Here is a 13,847-nt window from a genome sequence, read left to right on the forward strand (position 1 = left end):
CACCAGGATCTGGGGGAACATCTGTTTACCAGAGCACCCCAAGGGATGACAAGATCGAATGGTTACAAACTCCATTGTTTGCCAAGCTGGACATAAGGAAGAACTTCTTTACTGTCCGAGCCCCCCAAGGTTTGGAATAGATTGCCACCAGAGGTGGTTCAAGCACACACTTTGAACACATTCATGACACTTTGGGATGTTTATCTTGCTGGGATCCTATGATCCCTGCTGACTTCCTGGCCCTGGGCAGGGGCTGGACTCGATGATCTTCCGAGGTCCCTTCCAGCCTGAATGTCTATAAAATCTATGAAACAGAGAGCTACCCAAGAGCTACTCCAGGTATGTCTGAATGGCATCAGTTTCCTACACCCTTGTCAGTCTGGCTATCAATCTGGATATAGCACAGACACTGCACTCATGCCTTAGTCAATGATCTTCACTGTGAGATCAATAGGAGAAACTGTGCCGTGCTAATTTTATGCTATCTTTCAACAGCCTCTGATACAGTTGACCATCAGGTGCTGATCAAACATTCATGTGTCTCGGTAAGGAGTCATGGGAAAGCTTTAAATTGGTTCAACTCTTTCCAAGCAGGAAGGTTCCATAGGGTGGTAATAGGAGAGTGCTCATCATCCCCTTGAGGTCTTTCCTGTGGGTCCCTTAGGTCCCTTAATATCATCTCCCCTTCTGCTCAATGTATATATGATAGTGCTGGGTGAGACTGTAGTGAAGTTTGGAGTGAGGTGCCATCGGTATCCTGATGACTCTGAGTTCTACTTCTCCTCTTCTGATCCTGGCCAGTCTCAGGTCTTTTCCACTTCCTGGCTGATTCTGGAGACTGGATATAGGTGAACCAGTTGAAACTGAATCCAGACAAGGCGGAGGGCATCATGGGCAGATCATCTGACCAGGGAGGGGCTGCAACACCTATCTTTGTTGGGGTTCAGTCTCCTCTCATCACTCAGACACACCTTTGGGTGTTCTTAGTTCCTTTTCAGGTAGTGGCCATAGCTAGTAGCTCCTTTCACCAACTCCATCTTTTAAGAAGGATGCAACCCATTTTTTCAGATTCTGACCGGACCACCATCATCCATGACTTTGTAACTTCAAGGTTAGGTTACTATAATGTGCTTTACATAGGGCTGTCCTTGGAAATTATCCAGAAACTGCAGAGAATGCCTTCTGATGGGGTGGTCTGGTTCTTCACCATCTGTACTAGCTGACAGTAGCTTTTTGGGTGCAATTCAAGGTGCTAATTTAACCTATACAGCCCTAAATGGCTTGGAACCTATATATGGATGCCTTTCTCCCTATGCCCCATTATGAACCTTAAGGTCAGCCAAGAGCAGTCTCCTACCAGTATCATCAGTATGCCAAGTCCACTTGGTGAAAAAGTGTGGAGAGAAGTTCACAGCAGTATCTCTCCAGCTCTGGAACTAGCTAACTCTTGAGGCCTGCCAGAGGTCATGCCTGGACATCTTTTGGAAGCACTGCAAGACCTTTCTATTTGGGTGGGCAAGTAGCAACAAAAACTAGGCGTTGTTGTTTTGTACATCTTTGCTTTATTTTGTTATTTTATTTCCTTTGTTCTAGTTGCCCCTTTAAGTTTCTGTTTATCTTTCTATAAGTCTCTCTGAATTTCTTGGGAATGGTGGCATATAAATCACCTAAATCAATCAACCTATCAACCTATCTATCTATCTATCTATCTATCTATCTATCTATCTATCTATCTATCTATCAAACAAATACATTTGTGCCTCTTTCCTCTCTCACGTCTTCATGCAAATATACCAACGTGCCATCTCCTTAGATGCCCATTCTCCAAAAAAATTCCAAATTTTTTGTAGCAGGACAAAAGATATAAACAGAAAAATCTTAGACAAAAATGCTTCAAAAATTTCAAAGTGGAAATATCAAAGCATTGAATTTTTTGTTGATGTTAATTTGCATCTGGCTAAGAGACTGTGGTGCCTGTTGAGCATTGTAGCTCCCCATGTTTCTGTTTTCAACTGTGTTTACTTTCTCAACTGGAAGATGACAGGACTGGTATGATGCACTGTTGAAGCTCAGCACTGAGGAGTGTATCATGGAAAGCAGTTCTGATGAGGAGGCAAGCACAGAGGAGAATAAGAAATGAGGGACCTGGAACTTACAACTCCAATGGAGCATTGTGGAGGCTCAGGTAGATGCAGAAAGTAATGTCAACCAGGAATGAAAGGTCCTGTTTAAATTTTCCAAATGGAATATTCCAGGAAAAAAATGGCCTTTTTGTTTCAGAAAATATTCATTTCAAATAAGTCCTGTTTTCCAGCACAGTTTATTTGTAAGCTGAGCAGTAAGCAAAGATCAGATGTGCTGGGATAAACACCTCAGGTGTGGGACTGCCTTGAAACTGCTTTTCTCTGTGCTAGTGACTTAGGTTAACTGGTTGGCGCTAGAGTGTTTGCTTAGTGCCTGGTGTGTGTGTTTTGGCCTTTCTGCCCCCCCATAATGTGTGTTTGACTCCCCCATCCCCTTTAATTTCTCTCTTTTTTTTCTTTGCTTTGCTTTTCTTTCCTTCTCTGGAGTAACTGAGTGACAGGGATTACTCTAGGTAGGGCTGGTTTAGGTAAATGAGGAGTGGAACTAGGCTAGGCAGACTTCATAGATTTAGATTTCATAGGTTTTCAGGGTCAGAAGGGATCTCAGCAGATCATCAAGTCTGACCCCCTGCCTTGGTCAGGAAAGAGTCCTTATAAAAAGGCAGCCCCCTTTAAACCATGCATCAATGAACAAAGGGAAGCAAACAGAGAGGGAATTTGCTCACGGAGGGAGTCAGGAAGCAGGCGACTCTCTGATATGTATGTGCAAGCATGTGCAAGAGCTCTAGTGTGGATGTTTGGTGTGCAGGCTCTTGTGATGTGTCTTTTTTCTCTCCTCTCCTATCCCCGTCTTTTATTTCTGTTTACAGCATAAATATTCTCCAGGGAGCAGAGGAGATATAAATGGAGTCTAGATCAGCTGATGTGACATGTGTGGGATATTCCATGTTTGTGTTTCTCCCAGAGGGTCAGAAGAACTTTATCTGCACCAAGTGTAAGTTGGTGTCTGCCTGGGAAGAGACAATTCAAAGAATGGAAGCATGGGTATCCACACCGCATTGCATCAGGGACCCAGAAGATTACTTGGACAAGAGTTATGACAAGCTGGTACGGGAGGGACCAAAAGGCAATGAGGAGAAATGGCAGCATGTGACTACTCAAAGAAAAAAGCATCCCAAAATTGAAGAGCAGTGGAGTGAAGGAAGAAATTGCTTTCAACACTCTGCAGTGGAACTACTGAGAGAAAGGCATGAGGCAAAGGTTTCAGCAGCCAAGAGAGCAGGAAGTGCAAGGCTCCAAGAAGAGGGACTCCAGGACAACTGTACCAAGAAGGAAGAGGAGTGTGGTGGTAGTTGGTAACGCCTTTCTGTGGGGGACAAATGTTGTCCAGATGTGGGGGCCATGGAGGTGTGCTGCCTGCCTGGAGTCTGAATTCAGGATGTCACAGAGAGACTACCAAACCTCATTCATCTTTTGGATCATTACCTCATCCGTCTTGTCCATGTAGGCATCAACAATACTGCCAGGAAGGACATTGAGCAGATCAGAGGTGACTATGGGGCTCTTGGCAGGAGGATTAAGGAGCTTGGAGCACAAGTCATGTTCTCATCAATTCATCCCATGGAAGGCAAGAGTCCAGGCAGAAATCATTGTATCCTGAAAATGGATGTGTAGCTGAGATGGTGGTGCTGATGTTGAAGACTTTAACTTCTTTTGACAATGGGTGGATGTTCTTAGGGGGAGGATTGCTATCAAGAGATGGGATCCATCTAATGAGAACTGGGAAGAGCATCTTTGGGCATTGTCTGGCTAACCTAGTAAGAAAACTTTTAAACTAGGTTCTATGGGGATGGAGGTCAAACCCCTCCAGCAACAGAGCACACAGTTTAGAGAGGAAGGAACTCGAAGGAGCAACTCTACTCTGGTAAAGGCCCAGAGAGCTAAAGAATTGCTGTAAGTGGCTCAAAAGGGAAGTGAGCAGGTCAAAATGCTAAATGCACCCGATGCATGTATACAAATGTGAGAAGTACAGGAAATAGGCAAGAAGACCTGCAAGATGCAGCCTGTGAAATGAACGAGGATCTGATTGGCATCACAGAGACCTGATGGCATAGCTCTTATGACTGGAAAGTCAACATTTAAGGTTATACTCTGTTTTGGAAGGAAAGGATTAGGAGAAAAGGTGGTGGTGCCTTGTATGTCAAAATACATACACCTGTTCTCTGGTTCAGGAGGAACAAGACAACAAAGCAAAATGCATTTTGGTGAAGAGTAAAGGTGATAGATGCAGCACCAATATGATGGTCGAGATTTATATAGGCCACCTAATCAGGAAAAGGAGGTGAATGAGGCACTCATAAAGCAGGTTACACATTGATTTAAAAGCTAGGGGATGGCACTAAAGGGAAACTTCAGATTTATGGACATCTGCTGGAGAAACAATGCAGCCAGACATAAAATGTCAAGCCAGTTCCTAACCCTTGTGGAGGACAACTTTTTGTTCCAGAAAGTGGAGGATACAACTAGGGGATCATCTACCTTGAATCTTGTGCTGACCAACCAAAAATAACTGGTGGAGGATGCGAGGGTGATGGGTAACTTGGGAGGAAGTGATATAATCATGATACAATAGAATTCCAGATCCTGAGATAGGAAAAGCACAAAGTCAACAAAGTTAGGATTCAAGAAGTGAAATTTCATCTGACTCAAGGAGTTAAAGACATTGTTTCATGGAAGGATAGAATGAAGGATAAAGGTACCCAGGAGGGCTGAGAGCTTCTAAAGGGCACAGTATTTGAAGCCCAACAAGAAACTGTCCCAACACAGTGGAAACAAAAGAAGAATGGCAAGAAACAAGTGTGGCTGCATAAGGAGCTTCTAAAATGCCTCAAATGCGAAAAAGAAAAGCATACAGGAAATGGAAGAATGAGCAGTCACCAAGGAAATAACAAGAGCCTTCAAGAACAAGATCAGGAAGGCAAAGATAAACAACAAGCTGCACCTGGCAAAGGAGGTAAAAGAAAATATGAAGAGGTTCTATAGGAATGTTGACCAGAAAAAGACCAAGGAAGCTGTGGGTCCTCTGCTAATAAACCAGGGGGAATTCCTAATTAAAGATTCAAATAAAAAAAAAAATCCACCGTAAGCCACACACCTAATAGGGGTTATCTGGGTAAGGAAGGAGGCAAGCTGAGGGAGGAGATAATAAAAGAGATGGTCAGAGAGCTTTTGTTTGGTCTGAATGAATTCAGTCATTGGGGCTGGATGAATTTCATCTCAAGGTCCTGCAAGAACTGGCAGAGGAGCCCTTGGAGCCCTTTGCAATTATCTACATGGAATTGTGGGAGACCAGTCAAGTACCAGAGGACTAGAGAACCAGAGGACCAATGTAGTGCCTAAAGTTGGACTAGAGCTAAAAGACTGAAATTCAGTTTAGACAAATGTAAGGTTTAGACAATGCTATACCTTATGAGAAATAATCAAAACACAAATACAAAATGCGGGACACCCGGCTGGATGGCAGCTGGATGGCAGCTATGGAAAAGGACTTGGGAGTCTTAGTAGATCACAAACTCAGTGTTAGTCTGCAGTGTGATGCAGCCGGAAAAAAGGCCAATGTGGTTTTGGGATGCATCAGTAGAAGCACTGGGTACAAGACATGGGACGTAATAGTGTCTCTACTCTCAACACTGGATAAGCCTCATATGGAGTTCTGTGAGGATTCCAGGCTCTACATTTTAAAAAGGATGTGGAGAAGTTAGAGAGGGTCCAAAGGTGGGCAAGAAAGATGATAAAGCCTTGGAAAGCAGATCGTATGAGGCATATTCAACTTGAGGAAAAGGCACTGAAGAGTGGAAATGATAGCAGTCTTCAAGTACTTGAAGGGCTCCCATAAAGAGGATGAAAAACACCTTGTTCTCTTTTGCTGCAGAGGAGGATGCAGATCAATGGCTTGAAGTTGCAAGAAAGTAAGTTTAGACTGGTTATCTGGAAAAACTTCTTCACTGTTAGAATAGTGAGGTAGTGGAATAGACTGCCTAGGGAAGTAGTGGACTATCACTAACACTGGAGGTGTTCAAGAAGAGGATGGACAGCCACTAGTAGCTGATGATGTAGGGATGGCATTAGGCTATGGTATTTTCCATTTTTCTTGGCTTTGCTGGCTGCCCTTGCTTTCCCTGCCTCCCCATCCTGCTTTCTACCATGTGTCAGGGTGTTTTTAAGCCTCCTTCACAGGCTTTGGGTGTTGGCTATAGCCAAGGCTGGGGGCTTTGCCTTGGGTATGCCAGAGTTCCTGCTGGGACCAAAGATAAAGGTTCCTGGCTAGAGGTCTTGCCCCTTCATATAGTCTCAGACTGATCATCATGTTTGAGGTCAGGAAGGAATTTTACCTGATAGTTAGATTGGTACTGACTGTGGGTTTTTGCCTTCCTCTGCAATGGGGTATATGGCTTTCCAGCTGGAATCTCTTGGGCTTATGTTAACAATATTTCATAGAAGCAGGACACTGGCTTCCATGCTTCCCTTGCTTTACCTGTAGCAAGTTAGGGTGTTAGGTCTGTGTTGTGTCAGGTTTGATGGTAGTCTTATGTAGAGTTAGATTATGGAGCGTTAAAGGATGGTTTAGGTAGGTGTGATCCTACCTCAGGCAGGGGTTTGGCGTAGATTACCCACGGACATCCATTCCAGCCCTACTTCTGGAAGATTATATAATTTCAATGAATTCTATTTATGCCTTGTACAGTGAGCGGTTATTTCAAATCCAACTCTTTTATTTCTGTTTAAGGCAAAACTAAACATTGAAAAGATTTAAAGGGCAGACCTCTTATGCCAATGTAAATCACGCCTGAATCCACTGAAAGTATGGAGCTAGCCTGCCTTCCCTGAGAGTGACACTTAGTTCTGGAGACAGAGCTAGCATTCAGCAAATTATTATGTGTATTCTAGTGGTACCTAGGGAACCCAGGCGGTAGCAATCCTCCATTTTTGCTAAGAATACATATATCCTGTAGAAATATATAGAGATGCAATCCCTGTCCTGACAGGCAATAGACACTAAAGATATTTCTATACAGGGCAAGACAGGACCTTGCAGAAATATGTTGTGCTAGCATTGGAAATGAAAGCAGTACAGTCACATGAACATGTCACTCTGGTGGGCTAATCTGCTCTGCTGAACAGCAGGGCTTGTAGAAGTGGTATACATATTTCTGAAAGGCAATACCACATTCTATATAGAAATACCCTAAGAACTGAATTTGCCAGATTAGCAGTAAAGATGGGACTAGTAAGCAAGGGCATGTTTACAAGTGCTTCGGGAAGCAGCACCGGGTACTTTAATTAGTGAGCCACACTAATTAATATTGCCCATGCATCAGAAATATTAGCAACCCTGCGCTGAACAAATGGTGGCAGGGTGCTTTGAACTGAAGCTCATTGAATGTGGTTTATTTCAAAGTGCCCCACCACCATTTTTTCAGTGCAGGGGCACACAAGGATGCTACTACACATGATGTGGAAGGCTGCCAGAGCACATCAGTTTCTGTGCTCCAGCAGACTCAATTAATCAAGTGCTCTCCAATGCACTAGATTTACAGCACATTGGAGCAGGATCCCTGCACATCTGTAGGAGTCCCAAGACTTATGCCAATACACTTTCTACAAGACCTCCCAGCAGCTGCTGATATCCTATGCCTTGACTACCTGAGGGGGGCTTCTAAGGAGGATGGAGCTAGACTGTTCTCAGTGATAGCAGATGATAGAACAAGGAGCAATGGTCTCAAGTTGCAGCAAGGGAAGTTTAGGTTAGATATTAGGAAGAATTTTCTCAGTGAGAGGTTAGTAAAACACTGGAACAGGTTACCCAGAGAGGTGGTGAAAGCTCTATCCTTGCTGGTTAGACAAAGCTTTGGTTGGGATGAGCTAATTGGGTCTGGTGCTGCTTTGAGCAGGGGGTTGGACTACATAACCTCCTGAAATCTCTTCTAACCCTAACTTTCTATGATTATATGACTTCCTGGCAAACTTTATAGATACCCTGCAGTGTGGGAATGGCCTTCTAGAGGAAATGCAGAGGAAAAGGAACAAATGGATAATTTTAAATTTTTCTCTTCAAATCAAGAAACAGAACCATCCAAAATGAATATCCTAATTCCTAGCAGTTTCCTCACTCTGGAATGTGTTATTAAGGTATAATGGCCAGGATTGGAAATTCAGTGCGTCACTGTAGTTGAAGGTACTGTAGCTGTCAGGAAGGTCATCTGGCAGATGGTTGTACTTTTGTTCTTCAGCTGCCTTTTGAGATTCACCAGCTGCCATAACATTTTCACGTAATTCATCTACAGGCCAATAAAAATCATAACCATTTTCATTTTCAGTAATTACATTGTCATCAGCTTCATTTTAGTGCCTTTTAACCTTTTTGAACCTTTTTCTTCTTGTAACAGATGGTCAATATGTTTCTTCATTATCTCCTCTGGTACTGCTACGAAGTACATAACTGGTTCCAGTACCTTTTTGACCATATATTTTTCTCCTGTTTCCTTCCTCTTCTATAATTTGCTTTCCACACCCTGTGGTCTAGGCATAAAATCCAATGAAAGGAAATGTCTCTTCCTTTCTAGCCACAACTCTAGATTTCTTTATCAAACTTCAATTTGATCTAAAACATAACAAATGTCTAAATGAAATTTATAATGGCTCAGGAGGAAGGACAAAACATGTTTTATAGCACTGTATAGCCACCCTTGATACACAGCTCTTAGTTTTGAACCTTCCTCTGCACCACTGAAATGAACAGGGTAATACGATGTTAAACCAATGTAATGGAATGGTGAATTAGTTGCAAGGTGCATTTAATATACTGAGATTCAACTATTGCTTCTGGTAGCAACTGGAAATCCTTCAAAGGAAAAAAAGTAGAACTATAGTGCTTCTGGACTGTATTTTGAGCATTTGCCACTCAGATCTATCAGTCCTTTGCAGGCATGCCATGGACAAATTATGCATTTGTTTTAAAACAGGCAACAATTCTCCCTGAAGCCCTTCCAAGCTCTAACACATGAGCACACTAATTCTTCCGTCACAGTCACAGACCTTGAAGACTGTCCTTTCTCCTCTTTACTGCCTGAATACTCTATAGAATATTCCTTTGGCTCTCATGTTCCATTTTTGAAACACCTGCTGAGATTTCAGGCATAAATGGTATTCCTACCTGTCTGTCTGTCAGTTCGTTTGCCTGTATTTTAAATGATTAAAAAATGTTTGTTCAAAGCTGATTTAGAAAACTGGCAAGATGTAATTCTGTCATACATGTTGACAAAACCAAATCCTGGGATGAAGTTTAAAAAAATCTGAGGAAAATAAATGAATGTTTTCATTAATATTTTCAAACATCAGGGGTCAGGAGTTGTGATGCATCTCGAGAGACCCATTCTTAGCCTCACTTCCTTTTCTGGATGGTGGAGAATATGATTCCCTACATTTAAATACACAATCTGTTTATCATTAAATACATTCACAATCTCTCTTATTAATAGCAAACAATTCCTTTTCTGAGTTATGTGATGAATTTGAACTTCTAAAAACAGTTGAATAGCAATATATGCATTTGTATCAAGTATTTGAAAATCTATTTGGTCCACAGTCTTTAGGTGTAGCAAATACTCCAGATATATATGCCTATTATGTGATATTGTATCTTCATAGAGCAATGGCACAAAATGGGAAAGAGAAGCAGATTTCAAGTGTGTATATATATATATATATAGAGCATGACTAAGTATATATACGCACTTGAAATCTCCTTCTCTTCTCCATTTTGTGCCATCACTCTATGAATATACAATGTCACATAGTAAACCTGATATAGGCTATTTACAACTGATGTGGAATGAAGACCTACATATTCACATGACAGAATCCCAACGGAAATCAGCATTTCACAACACTGAAACATCAACAATTGATCTTAGATGCCATCTTATGCATCAGTTTTCATCTGAAGTTAAAGAATTAAATATGCTGATAGTAGGTACATGTTAGAAATGTGATACATTGCAGGCAACTTTTTATCATGTTTTGGTCATGCTTGATTATCATTTATTCATGGAAAGAAATTATAGCTAGGGTTTAACATGGTTCTAAACACAGCACTGATACCTTTGACAAATATCTGCATTCTTGGGTATAACCCTAAGTAATTCAAGCTGAATCCTTCCCAGGCTACATTCAAACAGTATTAGGGCATGCAGGTGTATATTACCATACAGAAAGAGTAGGGCATCTCCAAAGGTCAAATTTGGTATGATGGGATAGTATGATTAGAGGGTTGAATCTGTGGAAAGAATCAGGTTTAGAGGGTTTAATTGCTTTGAAAAGTTTAGTGTCATTTGGAAAGATTTCTTAGATTATGTTGGTAATTAATACTGTGTTTACTAAAATCTAAGATGCAGTTCCCCCGATCAGCAAGGGGGAAAAGGTCCTCACCTTAGATTCACATACAAAGTAGGAGGAAGGGGGTGGCTAGGTGGCTGCTGTGGTTCTGACTGGCCTTAAGCCTGGATCAGAGGCAGAGGCAGACCCACAGCAGCTGCTTGCCACCTCCCCCCCACTTACCCTTTGCAGCATCCTTCCTGGTCCCTTCCCCAACATTACTAGTAGACATTGCTCAGCTCCAGCTCAGGCTGTACTCCTTCCTGGGCACAGAGCACATTGGAACACCATCCCCTGCCTGGCCAATCAGCAGTGCCAATGCTGATGCATGGTTTTGTAGGGGCCATGCTTCACATGCTGTGCTCTGGGATGGGATCAGAATCTGAGCAGGATCCGACAGTAAGAGGCAGGGGGCCAAGGGGAAGGGGAGAAGAGACAGAGACTATGGGGAAAAGAAGGGGCAGAGATTGTGAGGGGTGGGTGTGAGCAAGGGGCAGGTACTATGGGGAGCAGGGGGACAGATATAGGTGTGGTGGTGAAAAGGCAGAGACTGGAGAGTCGGGGGAAGGGGCAGGGGCTGTAGAGAGTGGGTGGGAGGAGGGAGCAGAGACTATGGGGACAGGGGGAAGGGGCAGAGATTGTGATGGGGAGGGGCAGAAACTGTGGAGAGCTCAGGGTGCAGGTGGCAGGGGGTCAGGAAGGCTGCAGGGGGAAGAAGTGGAAAGGACAGAGGACAAGGAGGCCCCCTGAACTTTGGTCCCCACCACCTGGCTACCTGACTCCCCCCACCACTGCTTTCCATGCTATACAGCAGAAAGGGGGAAAATTTAAGACAGCCCTCCAATAATTCAGATTCTTTACCTAGAAAATGATAACAAAATTTATAAATTTTCCATATATAGAATCAAATTATAGGGGTTTATCTTAAATTCAGGGTAATCTCAGATTTGAGGAAATATGCTATTATTTGTTTCACACTTCTCCTTTCTTCTTCTCTTTCCTCCTCCTTCCTCCTCCTATTTTCTTTTTTTTTTCTGTTTCCCGCTTGTTACTTGTTGTGACAGATATATACATTGTTCGTAGGCCGTTTCTACATTTATATAGTTGATATATATTCTCATTTTATATTACATTGAAAAAATAACATCAAAAACCTTGAGCTGACAGGCCTGAGTATATGCACTTTCAAGCATATGCACTTTCAGGCAGGTTAACCTGATTACATCTCCTTGAAGAGTAGCAAAGAGCTGCATGCTTAGTATTGGCTTTGATTTGCAGCATTTTCTGTGTGACCTCTGACATGCAGAAAAGAGCACTTCAGAATACAAGGCCTGTCCTTCAGGAAATAATTTCACCCAATGACTTCTCACGCAGCTGATTACTTCCTTTCCAGGCTTGGAAGTTCCATTGGTGAGGACAGAGTCGCTTTTCCCAGCAAGACATCAGTGTTGCTCTCACAGTGTGTCAGCTGCAAAGTTTTTAGGATGGTGGAATATTTTTGAGAGTTTTACCATGCTTGAGAACAGTGCTGTTTTGCCTCAGTGACAATGACAGGCCCATTGGTGTGTTCATACAGAAGCACTACTAAACCATTCAGTTTCCTTCAGGCAAGTATTCAGCAGTTGGTGATGACAAGCCAAAAAAAAAAATCCTTTCTCTGACTGCAACGTAAACATTCCACATTTCCCAGGCAGTTTCCTTTGCCTCCTCCAACACATGCCAAGACTGTGTCATATCCTGTTAGAACATGACAACTGTGAGAGTTAGTGCCCTTTATTTTGTCTCATGTTGCAGCTATTTCATAGGCTGCAATGTACCTGTCATTTTTCCCACAGCCAAAAATAATCAAGAGCTCATCACTAACATGCAGAACAGTTACTGAAAGAATCACATTGTCTGTAGCTGCAGGAGCCCTGGCAATTATTTTGTTACATCCTGAGACAGATGTTATAGAAGCAGGGTGCAAAAGGAAGGATGAAACCTGGAGGTCCTTAGGCTGGAGAAATAAAGGTGTTTGGAAAATGCAGTATAACCGTACTGTACTGTCCAGGGATTCCTCAGCATGATTCTGTGTATCAAAAGCTATCTGTCCCTTTAAATAGTAGGTAGGGGCCAAATTTTCAAAAGAATTCAGGACTTACAATCAGGACCAGATTTTCAGAAGAGCTCCTCTCATGTGAGTCAGATTTTTCAAAAGAGTTCATCATTTCGTGTCCTAAGGTCTTCTAGAAACCAGCCATCACAGTGAGACCCACCAAGGGAACTTGGTGAGAATGTGAAAAATCTGTCCCTGAGTGTAAGAAAAACTTGTCCCACACTAGCTGTCATAGTCAATAAATACTATTATTTCTTCAAACATAGTGGTGTTACCCAATATCATGGATTAAATGGAGAAATTCTTATTTACTTATTTAATTCCTGTAGCTATTCCCATTCCCTGTCAGTGTAGGATTCATCCTACCTGTCCATATACTTGTGTTTTGGCAAGTCTTGTTTTAAATTTCTCTAGAAATAAACATAAATTTTACCCCAACTCTAAAATGGTTGAGATTTTTGTATTGCTTATCCCCAAAATGTATGTTTTGCCTCACAGAAATAATCCTTTTCCACCCAGGACAGTGCTTAGGTCTCCCATTCTCTCAATGGATAACCTTGGAAGACTTCCATGTTGGGATCCACGTCACTCAGAGGAGAGATGTCTTCCTACCTGGCAGCACTGACTTCAACATGGACAGCAGAGAGGTGTGTGTTCTTTTTTTTCCAGTTCCCATAGTAGTTTCCTAACAAACAGGCCACATGGACAGCATACAAGAGGTAGCCTAACTTAGTACCTCAGAGAGTGTGTTGCCCTGTGGGTTCAGGCCAAATCTCAGGATCTCAATATTGCTCTGTTAGACAGGAGGGTGTAACACAATTGCACATATACAAACACATAAATCAATCAGGTGCATACACATGCACACTACCAGCTCAGGCACATACACATACAAACCAGCACATGCATACCTATCACCAATTCAAGCACATACACTATATACCCCAGAAGTTAGACACAGATCATTAATTTGTATATCATGCACACGATGCCACACATATATATAGATGTGTGTGTATATATATACACACACATATACATATATACACACACACCACTCACACTAGGAACTCAGATACACACATGTTCAAAATAACTTGTCTAGGTTCATGTACACCTATCACCAGTTTAAGCCCATACATGCTAAACACACCAAATTTAGACAGAATCAGTTACCAGTTACCAACACCTGCACATCGAATACACATACGTGGATTACTAATTTATATACCACA

This window comes from Crocodylus porosus, unplaced genomic scaffold (genome assembly GCF_001723895.1).
Source record: "Crocodylus porosus isolate Cpor-Errol unplaced genomic scaffold, CroPor_comp1, whole genome shotgun sequence".
Taxonomy (NCBI): Eukaryota; Metazoa; Chordata; order Crocodylia; family Crocodylidae; genus Crocodylus; species Crocodylus porosus.